The sequence below is a fragment of the Lepidochelys kempii genome, chromosome 1 (genome assembly GCF_965140285.1).
Source record: "Lepidochelys kempii isolate rLepKem1 chromosome 1, rLepKem1.hap1, whole genome shotgun sequence".
Lineage (NCBI taxonomy): Eukaryota > Metazoa > Chordata > Testudines > Cheloniidae > Lepidochelys > Lepidochelys kempii.
This window is the reverse complement of record NC_136380.1, coordinates 268,214,094-268,227,624: the sequence shown is the minus strand read 5'-3', so window position 1 is coordinate 268,227,624 and position 13,531 is coordinate 268,214,094. Positions and strand designations below refer to the sequence as shown.

At 36.7% G+C, this 13,531-nt stretch overlaps 1 protein-coding gene across 3 annotated transcripts in view; it reads left to right on the top strand.

Annotated features, from left to right (window-relative positions):
- Positions 1–13,531, top strand: part of LOC140904998 (dynein axonemal heavy chain 12) — an 84,517-nt gene that overhangs the window by 11,697 nt on the left and 59,289 nt on the right. For all 3 annotated transcript variants that reach the window (XR_012156696.2, XR_012156697.2, XM_073327472.2), the window contains exon 2: positions 12,298–12,401. The gene's annotated coding sequence lies outside the window, so the exon portion shown is untranslated. The remainder of the gene's footprint in view (positions 1–12,297; positions 12,402–13,531) is intronic.

Below are 13,531 nucleotides of genomic sequence, written 5' to 3'. Positions count from 1 at the left end.
AGTTCTGTTTATTATATTAACTTTATTTTTACCTTTGATTTACTCCGCCTTCCTACTGCTGATTATAATATATTTAGCTTTTGCTGTGCTTCCAGTTCTACATACTGATTTGTCTTCCCAGAGGCACGGAAAATTTGACATGCAGTTTTTGAAATATTGTACTTGTAGCTGTTGAAATGCTTCTAAAACTATAAACATCATTAGCTGCTAAATAACACATCAGTTGCTATAGCGTAGTGTGTTTGCATACACACAGGTATGATTCTAGAGTTCTCTGAATAGCATCGAGTGTGTAGTGATAATATAGCTATTATAATAGATGAAAGTACCTCAAAATCTTACTATGTGTCTGCTTTAAAATAACCTTTACCAAAATTGCGACCTTGCATACTGTCCACAAAAGGACTTCCTTTTATATTTTATTCCTTTCTCAGAAGTGTTTGCATAAAACTGCAGCTGGCCTTATGAAAATACTTAAAGCTACAATTTCCTCCGGATTCTTTCAATGAGACTTAGGCTTCTAAGACCCAAATCCTCAAAGGTATTTAGTTGCCTAATTCCCATTGGTGAAGTTAGGCACTTAAATACCTTTGAGCAACTGGGCCTTAGTGCCTGTCACTTTTGAAAGTGGGACATAGATTCTTCAGTCCCTTGGCCACTTTTGAAAATTTTACCTTACTGACTCTGCCCAGTTGGCTTTTAAGGCTCCTGCAAAGTGGCAATGATGGGACTAATGTCAGGGGAGATTGATAGAAGTACCTAAATCCTGACGAATGTGGTCTGGGGATCTATATACCTCTCTAGGTTTTTTTATATTAGCACCCATCACCATAATATCTGAGCACCTCCCATGACCAAACTGCACTCTTTTATTTCTTCTTAGTGTGACTCATTCCAGCAGGGGTAGTTTTAAAATGAGTGTATTTATATGTGAAGTGTGATAGTGTTGCAGTGTCAGCATATAAGAGAGCTATTGCAGTACAGTTGATCATTCTTATTTTAGCCAGGAGTGGGTTCCTAATGCTCCTGCATCCGATGAAGTGAGCTGTAGCTCACGAAAGCTCATGCTCAAATAAATTGGTTAGTCTCTAAGGTGCCACAAGTACTCCTTTTCTTTTTGCGAATACAGACTAACACGGCTGCTACTCTGAAACCTGTGAAAGTTCTGTCTTCCATGGATCTTAGCCTCTCTCTACTCCTCAACCATTTCATTGTTCCAGTGGAACGTAGCCATCATGGGAGGTAATGGTTATGGTGAATGAAAGAAGAGGTCTTTTAGATTTCTAGGATAAATCCCATGCACCCTTCAACATCATTTCTATTGTGCTGGAGCCATATACAGTGCTATATGTATGGTAACCAGTCAGACTCTGTAACTCTGCTGAGGAGGCTGTCTAAGGCTAGTCAGCTATTTATTACAGAATCATTGGCGTTGGAGATGGAAACAAACCTATTAGCTGGCCTATTCCACTTCCAGTTGCCAATGCATTTTAATGCATTTTCTCGCATTTAGTTTTTAATATTCCCAGAAATTGAGCTTTTATCATGGCCTTTTACCTGGTTCCGCACCTTAATAGAACCCGCTGTCCTAATATATTTTCCCCTTAATTTTCCCTTTCTTCATTTCATCCCATTATTACTAGTTATATCTCCCTGTACCACCCTAAATAATTCTTCACTACTCTTTAAGTGCTGAATCCCTTCAAATATTTACAGACTATTATGCTCCACCCAGTCATCATTTAGACAAATGATGCATATTTAGCACTTTTACTTTTTCCTTATAAATTAAACATTCCAGTCAATTTCTTTGTTTCCTTCTGTACTCTTTCCCTGATGGGGGAAGGTGTGCGTGTGTGTGGTGGGGGAGGAAATACTTGATTTCTGAGGAGGCAATACCACTTCAGACTAAGCGTGGGACAGGACAGATGTCTAAATTATTTTAAACCAGAAAAACCAAGTAACTGGTGAGGTAATTGTACCTAATTAGTAGTGACAACATCTACAGTTACTATAGTTAATTTTGTTATAGTAATATCTAATACATCTGTCAGTCAAGTCAGGAAAAATATTAAAGCCCCATGGCCCAAAGAAATTCTTCATTTGACAGCTCTTTCATGGGGCTTTGGGAGGGGAGCTATCAAGCAGCTGATTCCCCACCAACATGACACGTATGGCAATGGATGAAGTGGGGAATGAGGCAAACTAGGAAATGGACAGGATCATCAAGTTCCTCATATCATGAGCTGTTCAGAGACACCATACATAGGGCCTCCTGCCTCCAGTCAGTTCTTCTCTCCAGTGATGGGAGATCTCCACTTCACTCTAACTGCATTTTTTTTCAAAGAACACACCAAAAGAACTGACCAGGTCTTCTCAGTCTTCCACTCCTGTGGTTTGTGTGAGGAGAAAATGCACAGATTTGAGTGGGGAGTAACACTAATCATGGAGCTAGAATTCCCTATATGAGCTCACTCCCTGAACAACTTTGCAACTCTCAGTCATGGGGTGATTTGATTTATTTATCTGCCATTACACAGTCTGTCTCCTGTATAGGTCAAACTGGTCCAAAACTGGCATAGACAGATGTCAAGATCTAATGTGCCCGAATAGTCTGTGCATCTTTTATGGTGGATTAAATCCTTAAAAAGTAACAAATCATAAGCTGCTGGTTTGTTTTGCTTAATTGTGTAATAATGTAGTTACTCTTTTTTTCTCAGAAAGGACAATGGGTTTTTTATATGATGTAGAAAAAAATTACTGAAAACCTATTTGTCTATAAATCTGCTCAGAAAGACTCAAAAAAAAAGTTTTACCATAAATAGATTGTGGATTTCACTTCATTTTCTCAGAGAGTATCAAATACTGTATTGAATTAGAAATTTGCTACTTATTAATCAACTTCAAACAATTACTAGTCTAATTTATTACTAGTCTAATTTGGAAAAATAGAAACAAAAGTTGTTTTGAGTAGCCAGTGAAGAATCATTATGGTTGCACGCTGACATGTACTTTCAGAAATATGTATATTTCTGATTCAGATTCCACTATTTCCAGAGCTAGATGCCTACATTTGTGCAACTAAGTTCATATGTATTCAGTCCACCTTATAGAACTATGTTTATACTGATTTTCAGAAGTGCTGAGCATCCTGCAGCTCCCATAGACCGCAGTGGGAGCTGCAGGATGCTCAGTGCCTCTGAAAATTACGTAGGTGCTGAAAGCCCTGTTACAGCATCTGGTAGTGTAGATCCCCGTGCCTGTACAGAGTCTCATGGAAGTCACTGGGACTCTGCACAGGCCTAGGGGGCATACTAGAAGATTCCCAATGCAGTAATGGATCCAAACTGTAGATTTAGGTGACCAACTTTAGGCACTCATGTTTAAAAATGTGGGCCTGAGTCTCTTGGTAGACTCACACTGTTACATTTTCATCACAGTTGTCTTTGCTTTGTGCCATTGAGGTAGAAGATACCACTGAAAGAATCTGTGTCATAACAACAACTTGGAGGAACAGAACAATAGAGGTGGTTGTTAGTTTATTTTAAATGATTTTTTGGGGGACGGGGTTTCTTAAGTATATTTTTAAGAGATTTTAGGAAGAAATACTCAAACCAGTAGGAATCACCTCTTCTAAATTCTTTACTTGTTCTGTAAATTGTTGGTCAATGGCAGGTTGACATGGTTGGTCAATTTTTATATGGTTGGTCAATTTTTAAAAAAAAATTATTAAAGTGTACTTAGTGCAGGTATTTTAACATTTGTAGTAATTCGTTGGCTGAAAAAATCCTCCAATGTAGACATGCTATAACTAAGTTATACTGATATACAGCCAAAATATGATTAACCTATTCAGTTTGCTGAGATAAAAACAAGTAAATGAATGTGCTTTCATCCATTATTATATCGTATGTCCCTAGTGAAATATGTTACATTCTACCAGCCTATTTAAATAGGAACTTAGAACACATTAGAGGAACATTGGAAAGAATATCTTGTGTGCGAGTGCGTGTTTAATTAAGAATACTGGAGAAAACAGATGGTTTATTTGCTTTTTCTTTAGATGTTCCAATCTCCCTAAAATGTTTGATAGCAATTTAAACAGTTTTGAAATGTGGTATGTTCAGCACAGAATGATGATAGTTTTCAGTTTGGGGAATTGTATTTCATGTTACCTTTTACCAGTGGTAATTCTGCTTTTGGCACAGTGCTGGGGCACTGTACACTCAGAGAAATATAAATCCAGGTTTACTTTCAGGTTTGGGGTTCATGCAAATCGTAAATTCAAGGGATGTGAACGTATATACATCAAAACTGAAATAATGGTTCACATGAATCCCTGAAAAACAAAACTACTGAGTTCTGTATGATTCTTCCTTTACCCTTGCATTGTGCCTATGTCAGCAGATTTGGTACCATCCACCATTTGGAAACATTTTTCAGTTTGAGCAACCTTTCATATTATGTGTGAGCTTATTTTTGAGTGTGACTGTTAAAACTTTCCTCGAGTCACGAGTTGTTCACAATGTTGGAAGTTGTGCATTGAGTAAAAATTATTTCAGCAGTGAATACGTGCAACACTATTAAAGTCAACGGAGTTATTCCTCCTTATTCCAGTGTTGAATTTGGGCCAAAATCTGCTCTGGTTTATACTTGTGGAAATTTAGAGTAACTGTTGAATTTCCTTGAATTACTTCTGAATTGCACCAGTGTAACAGAATACAAAATTGTCTCTTGTTCCTCAGAGGTCTGCCATATGTATTTTAATGATATTAAATGGGGTAGAGTTATGAGATTTTTTTAAAGGCCCAGAAAGGCTGTAATTTTCCTCATTTCTGATGTCAGTGTTGAGACATGAATGTATTGATGTCATCTACGTCCAATGACCTGAAAAATTCTAGTACTGTTATGACTTGAATACCATAATATGGTGCTTAAGTTAATTCTGCTATCATATCTGCATTGTGTATCTGTTTGTGATGTGGGTTTTAAGTGAATGTGACTCTGAAAACATATAAGATTTAAGCTTGTCTTACATACTGCCAGGTTTCCTCCATTCGTCAAAATACTTGTATCTACCTGTGGGAGCAGATCCCCTAAAAGAAATGTGTGTTGGTCAAAAATGGAAAAAAATGCTCAAACACCAAAGGTCTTTGTATTCCGTAGTTCTTCCCAGGTGGATTTGAAACCAGTTTTGGGTATCTGTTACAGTTGACCTTTGATAGAATAATTTAGATGTTTGAGCCTACTCAGACATGTAGCCAAAAGGGAGCTGTCTTGTTGCATGCATTTTTAAACATTTGCAAGCTGAATCAAAGATCAGAATGCAAAATTTAGGACTCGGAGATACCTGTGAATTTGTAATATTCTCTTCAGGACTTTGGGGAGCTCTGAGCCTATGAACATACATTATTCTGAATACTGTATTTTCTCCACTGAACATTGTTTTTGATTCTACAGTGTTTGCCTTAATTTTCAGTAACTCAAAAATATGTAAAATGGAAGTAGCTTAGCAAGCATGTGGCAGTAAGATCTGAAAACTCTATTTTATGAGCTAAAGTAAATGTTGTTTTACCTTTTCAAGTAGACCTCTTCAGAATTTGAGAAATTTAATACAAGTCCTATAACTTCCATTTCCACAGTTATAAAAGAATGATATATATTTCTTTGTAATTCACATTTGTCAAAAACTTTAGTATTGTAGCTGATGCATATTGTGTGACAGAATAATTTCTGACCATGTTTTAAGTATAAATAGCATTCTTCTGATGATCTCATTATTTTCATAGAATAATAAGATCCCAATAGTAATATTTAGAAGAATGAGAAGAGGACTGGGCATTAGGAGCTCTTGAGTTAAAAATCCAGGTTCTGTTACTTGCTCACTCTGTGACATGGGCAAGTCAGTTACCTCTCTGTAAGATGTAGATAGTAAAAGCTTCCCAGCTCACAGGGGTGTTGTGAGGTTTAATTAGCTAATGTTTATATAGCACTTTGAAGATATAAAGCTAAGATGTATAAGTGCTAATTATTTTCCAATTGATTGAATATTCTGTGCTTTATTTACATAATATCTGTTCTATATTTAGTGTATAATGATTCTTTAAATTCTTTTATAGTTTATTCCAATGAGTACATTTCTTTAGAAGTAGCTGCTAGGATACTGGCATTTCAGCATAACATTGATTATTCATCAGTTAATATTGGAGGGAAATGCTTAGTGGTCTAAGAATTACTTTTGAACTACCTAAATTCCCTGCAACCATGAGTTTGAATCCCAGAAGGGACCATTCGCTCTTTCATCGTTCCATGGAGTGTAATATGAGCTCTATTAAACTTTCTTTGTGATGGGCATCTGGGTAAAGCCTTTGTAAACCAAGGTCCTGGCTGGTATTTGTGGACATGAAAGAACTCCATGGCCCTTTTCAAAACAGTAGAAGTTTGCCTCTTGCATAATACGTTTGCAAGCTAGCCAGCTGGCTGCCATCAACCACCCCAAACATGGTGGCATTTCAGCATTCAAGTGATTCCTATATGCTATAGTTTATGTGGTGCTTTGTGATCCTCCAGCTTGAAAGATGTTGTATGAATGAGACCTTATGAGCATTAATCAAATCTAAGATGACGATCAACATTTAAGGAAATGGAAATACCAGTGACTTTATGATCAAGTATCTTTCACCCCATGCTCCGCTCCAGAACACCCATGTTCAAAACTCAGTCTCTTCCTGGCTTCCTCATTTGGCTTTTATTAACAATGTAAACTCCAACCCTAGCCATGTCCCTAGACTTGGCTGTTCCTACCGTTCCTCCATGAAGATTGCTTAGTCCCAGACCCTACATTCCTCTGCTCTTCCCTTATAGCCAGGGCTGCAAGTAGCTACACCTGCCACCGTGAGTCAATAGACTCAATTAGCACTTCTCTGCAGAGTTCCAGCATCTACTGACAAGGTGGGTCTATAGAACTATCAAGAAACACTGTTAGATACCGCAATAATTCCCTCTCCCCTTCTCCCCAGGATAAAAAAAAATTTAATATAATGTGCTATCCTTTCCAAAAAAAATGTGCCCCTGTCAGGGATAACTTCTCTGGGTCTAATGTAGAGGAGAGAGGGTAGATCACAGAGGCAGTGACTACCCTGTCTAAAATGTAGGATAGCTCAGTGGTAATTTCCCTCCTTATCACCTCCTATAATGATAAGCACTTTAGGAAGTCGGGGGTCTGATTGACCCAAGCTATGAACTTTTCTGCCTTGTTTAGCTGGGAGAAGGTTCACAAACTATTTGGTATTGTAACATTGAAGTACAACTGCATGACAGCTCTCCCAATCAATTTAAACATTACAGCTAGGCTAAGAGCTGTGGTTACAATCTCCTTTTTCCCCATCTGTGGCTTGGAAATCTTCTGTCTTTTCCAGGTGCTCCAGCAAATTGTCCGTTTTTTGTTGTGGGGACCTCTCATGGATCTAAAGGGAGTTAAATCTTTTAGCCCTGCTCCTCAAAACAGAAAATGGAAGAATCTAAATCAGATAGGAAGTAAAGTTTACTCCTTAGCCATGCTGTTTATGGAGATAGGAGTTGAGGTTTGGTGTATCACAGAACCTCTTTCCAGACAGGGTCCAGGATCAAGGTTACACAAACTCTCTCTTTTTTTAGGTTGTTTCTCTGTTTATTTTTTTCTGATTGTTGTGGGAACTGTTTAAAGAGCAACAACTCTTAAATTTATAAAAAGATGAAAAAAGGCAGTGTTCACCTGATTTTACCTTCCACTGCCTTTTGCTGACCTTTCATTCATATTTATTCCCAGAGCCCTTAAGTCTTCAGGAGTATGAATCTATTTTATAGGGTATTTGTAAGGGAGGATGACTTCCCTATAATAATTCTCCTCTGAACATCATAACAGATCAGCATTCAACTACTCCTTCCAGAAGAGAGCTGATGCTTTGAAAGCCTGTTTTATCTTTATCATTCAAATCCCTTTAATACCTGTGTGAGTAACTTCACATCTTGCTTTAAAAGGAACTGATGACTAAAGTACGAGGGAGCGAATGCCTTCCATTGCAGTGGCTGGCAAAGCATGCCCATTGTGGGACCAGAGCTTCAGAATGTTGAGCTTATGGAGTTCCCATCTTGGCCTTGTTGTAGGGATGTGGAGGCAGGAGAGAGTGATCTTTTATGATGCATTTTCTCAGAGAACAACAATTACAGTTAACTAATACTCTTTCATAATTGTGACTCCTATGATGACATCAGAATGTTTCTGCAGAGTTTCATCATAAGGTAAACTGCTTAGCATTTTGAAACTTGTAGAGTGTTCAAGACTTAATTTGATGATAAAGGGAAGTATAACGTAATTTATCATTTGAAATGAAGCAACACTCGCTCTGGCAATAGTTAAGCAAGAAAATTTCAAGTCAAAGCTTTATCATGAGCTCAACTCACAATATAAAAATTAAAATAGCACACATTAAATGGTTTACAAGCTGGCTAACTGATAGGTCTCAAAATATAATTGTAAACTGGGGGTCATTGTTGAGTGGATGTTTTTCTTCTGGGTCCTGCAGGGGTCTGTTCTTGGCCCTATGCTATTTAACATTTTTATCAATGATGTGGAAGAAAACATGAAAACATCACTGATAGTTAGTGGATGACACAGAAATTGTGGGGTGCGGTAAATAATTTAGAGGGCAGGTTGTAATACAGAGTAACCTAAATCGCATGGTAAACTGGTTTCAGAGTAACAGCCGTGTTAGTCTGTATTCGCAAAAAGAAAAGGAGTACTTGTGGCACCTTAGAGACTAACCAATTTATTTGAGCATGAGCTTGCGTGAGCTACAGCTCACTTCACGAAAGCTCATGCTTAAATAAATTGGTTAGTCTCTAAGGTGCCACAAGTACTCCTTTTCTTTTTATGGTAAACTGGGTGCATGCAAACAATATGCATTTTAATACACCTAAATGTAAATGTATACATCTAGGAACAAAAAATTTATGTGATACTTACAAGATGGGAAAATCTATCGTGTGAAGTAGTGACTGAAAAAGAAGTAGGAGTCATGGGGGATAATCAGCTGAACATGAGCTCCCATTGTGATGCTGTTTTTAATATCTAACTAAAAGAGCCAAAAGGACTAATGAGATCCTTGGATGCATAAACAAGGGAATCTCAGGTAGGAGTAGAGAGGTTATTTTATCTATTTGGCATTCCTGTGGCTGCCGCTGGAATACTATGTCCAGTTCTTGTGCCCACAATTCAAGAAGGAAGTTGATAAATTGGAGAGGATTCAGAGAAGAGCTATGAGACTGAATAATAGATTATAAAACATGTCTTCTTGTGAGAGACCTAAGGAGCTCAATCTATTTAGTTTAACAAAGAGAAGGTTAAGAGAAGGACTGATTACAGTCGGTAAATACCTACATGGGGAACATATATTTAATAATGAGCACTTCAGTCTAGTAAAGAAGCGCATAACAATCCAATGGCTAGACATTTTTAAACTACACAAAATCAGACTGGAAATAAGGTGTAAATTTTAAATGGAGAGCGTAATTAATCATTGGAATAATTTACCAAGCATCATGGTGGATTTTCCATCACTGACCATTTTTAAATCAAGATTAAATGTTTTTCTGGAAGATCTGCTCTAGGAATTATTTTGGGAAAGTTCTGTGACCTGTGTTATACAGGTCAGGTGACATTATCACTGAGGTCCCTTCTGGCCTTGGAATCTATTAATCTGTGGATCTGTATTTGGCAGGTTAGCTGTTCTTATGGGTTTATTATCTGTCATGTCTTAATATAGGGCTTGTCACAGAATAACATGAGCTGTGTCATTTCAAACTAGGATGTCACATATATTGCAGAAAACAACCTTTATGCTTTCTCTCTCTCAGGATTTGCTGACCGAGCTGCAAAGTTACCAGAAATCATCTTTCTCTCACACTGCATTTTCATTCTGCAGATACTACAGGCTTATTGAACAATCCATTGACCCTTCTGTAGTGAGTCTGCTTAGTGCAGAATGGCTGCAGGGAAACTATTCAGACTTCCCATTAGAACACTGCACCAATTGGAACAAATCCCTTCAGGATTTAACACAGGTGTCTGAAAAATGATGGGAAGATGACTCATTATTGGTTTTACACTAATGTTTGACAAGTACAGTGGAGGAAGTATTCTAATGACTATTGCCATTGAGAAATGTACCATTATATACAATAATGGTCATAGCTTAACCCTCTCTGAAAACACTGAGTTTAAAGGGACATTGTTAACCTGAAGTTTTTGAAATGTGAAGTTTTCTGACAGAGCACATGTTAATTAATATGTCCTGAAATATTTAATAAACCCTTTAACGTATAAGGTTTTCTTCTGCTCAGGGTAGATGTTTAGAACTAGACGTATCTTGGGTGGGCCCAAGAGCAACACCAAAATGCTCAGATCCATTTCACCCTACTCTCTCTTTGTACGCATCTGTCTGTTGCTCCCTTCGTTTCAGTTTCCCTTTCAGCTTCGCTGCTGCCCTTATTGGTCAGTGCCCTGTTGGGGGCACTTGTGACTGGAGGGGTAAGCACCAACAAGAGAACAGTGGCCAGGACCATATGTCAAAGTAAACAACCTGGAAAAGTAGAGAAAATATTGTTTCACTTGCAATAATCACAGAGGACACTCATGTCAGTAATAGCTACAGACCATTGCTAAACCCAAATCATGAGTCAAGCCTCAAAAAACTTTTGAGATGAAATTTAAAAAACATAACAAAAGCAACACCAAATTTATTTGCCTGCATGTTTGAGAAAAATGCCAAATATCACAAGATTCAGTCGCTGCAACGCTGGGTACAACATTTTCAGTGGAAAACCTTGGGTGGGATTTTCAGAAACATGCTTTGTGTTGGCCTAACTCTGCTCCCGTTGAAGTCATTGAGCATTTTACCATTGACTTTAATGGGAGGAGAGAAAGGTCAGTAATAAGCACTTTTGTAAATCACACCCAGGATTTTCAGGTTGACTGTGGCTCTTCTATAAGTAACTCTCTAAGGTGCCATAAGGACTCCTCGTTGTTTTTGCTGATACAGACTAAAATGGCTACCACTCTGATCCTTGTTTGTTGCCTTTCATAGAGGAAAAACCTGCACACATATTTCCCTTTAATTGTTTTTTATGATTTTTACATGTGAATTTAGTATTAATTTAAAGTGTCTACTTAGCAACTCGAGAGAGTGATGTCCCCCATCCACAGAAGATGTGAATCACAGAAAGGAAATTGGCAAGCTTCCCTACTCTACTTTGCCAGTGAACCTCAGATTTGATAAAGGACCAGCATTAGAGTGGGGAGAGACCTCCATGTCGATTCTCTTCCAGTTCCTTTCTAAAAATCTCTACAAGGGTGACAATCAACACCAATTTTGTGGTGGAGACACATGTTCAGTGACAATGGATCAAGGCATCCAACTGGTTTTTCACTGCACAGCCCCATCAAATAGTAAAATATTTTGGTCACCACTGGTCTTAACTTCATTCTAACCTGGAGTCTAGAAGTAAAAAGCTATGAGGGCTCAACTTTGTTAAGTGCTGAGTCCACTTTGCTTTCATTTAAATCAGCAGGAGTTGTGAGAACCGGGCACCTCAAAGGAATGCTTGTCGGATCAAGACCTAAATCCCATTACCTCTTCTCTAAGCTGTCCATTCCCCATTAGTAGTCTCTAAATTTTTTAGAATAACAAGATTAGCATGAATGGGCAGTAGCATTGCATTATTAGGCTTTTCTTTTCCCCTGTGCATAAGGTGCTCTTGAAGAATCAAGGAAAGAAGTGTGATATTCCCTTGAATGTAAATATATTCATTTTCGAACAGTGTCTCCTTGTCTTGAGGATAAAGTTAGATTTCAGTGTTTTACTTTTCATCTAAATTTCTTTTGTGTTCCTAATACACTAAAAGGTTTGCACTGAGCTGATGATGTATCAGTTCTTTGAACACTAAGCAAGTGATTATCAGTCCAATTGTGTGATACAATCTGAGATGACAGATTTAGAGAATTATGATAAATGAGATAATCTGAGCTAATATAGAAACATAGGAGATGTTTGCTTAAAACTAAGCCCGAGTTGTTATACTTTGGCCTCATATTCAAAGTTTTGAATAAAAGAACTTAAACAACAAAGATTGTGTTCCATCATTTATTGTCAACAAATTCTGAAAGGTTAATACACACGTTATTTTGTGATATAGTAAAGTGACATTTATTTAATGCTTTTAATGACTGCATGTTCTTTGTTGCTGTATGTTGTTGCATAGGAAGCACAGGACGTTTATGCAGGTACAATAAAGAAATGAATATTGGACTACATCACATAGGTCTCGGAGAACAAAAGAGGCTGTGCATTGAAATACCTCCAAAGGTAAGTAAAGAAAATGTTGATCCTTTTCATGCCTGAAGAAATAAAATACAAATTACAATTTAAGTTTATTAGAAATAGTGAGCAGGTTTGCTTGAAACAGTACAATTCCTTTACTTTGTTCTTGTAAGTTGGTCACACTATAATTAACACTGAGTGGATAATTGTTTTTTCAGTTTGGTAACCAAACCAAAATAATTAAACAAAAAAACCCTTTAATTTGATCTGAAATGAATTTTGTAATGTTTCTTTATTTTATTTAGTTTTTGGGTACTTTTGCCCGTTTTGTTTTGTTTGTTTGTTTTAAATAAATCTACATAAATTTCTAAACAAAATATCATTACTAAATGAAAAGTCAAAACATTTTGTTTTGAACACGTTAAAATGAAATATTTAGACTTTTTAAAAAAATCATTTTTTGGCTGAAACTATTCAGCAAATTTAACCTGAATTTGTGAATAGTTTCAGTCAACTTGAAACCACATTTTTGGCAAATAAACTAGTCCTCTAAAAACCTTTGCCGAGCTCTGATCATAAGGCATTTAATGAAAGCAAAATGGGACTGAAAACTTGTACACATTTTGTACCTATTAGGTTTTTTTTTTAAGATGATTGGAGGTGTTTTAATTTTTTTCCAATAATTCTCCCATTCCTCATAAAAAATAATTTGGTATAGAATATGTAATTTCTGCATAAGTTTTATATTTTTTAAGGCTGTTGATGAATCACAGTTAACTCATGCGATTAACTCAAAAATATTAACTGCAATTTAAAAAATTTAATCACACTGTTAAACAATAGAATACCAATTGAAATTTATTACATATTTTTGGATGTTTTTCTACATTTTCAAATGTATTGATTTCTATTACAACACAGACTACAAAGTGTACAGTACTTACTTTATATTAGTTTTTATTACAAATATTTGCACTGTAAAAATGATAAAAGAAATAGTATTTTTCAATTCAGCTCAGACAAATATTGTAGTGCAATCTCCATTGTGAAAGTTTAACTTACAAATGTAGATTTACAAAACAATGTAAATGTTTAGAGCCTACAAGTTCACTCAGTCCTACTTCTTGTTCAGTCAATTGCTAAGACAAACAAGATTGTTTACATTTATGGGAGAT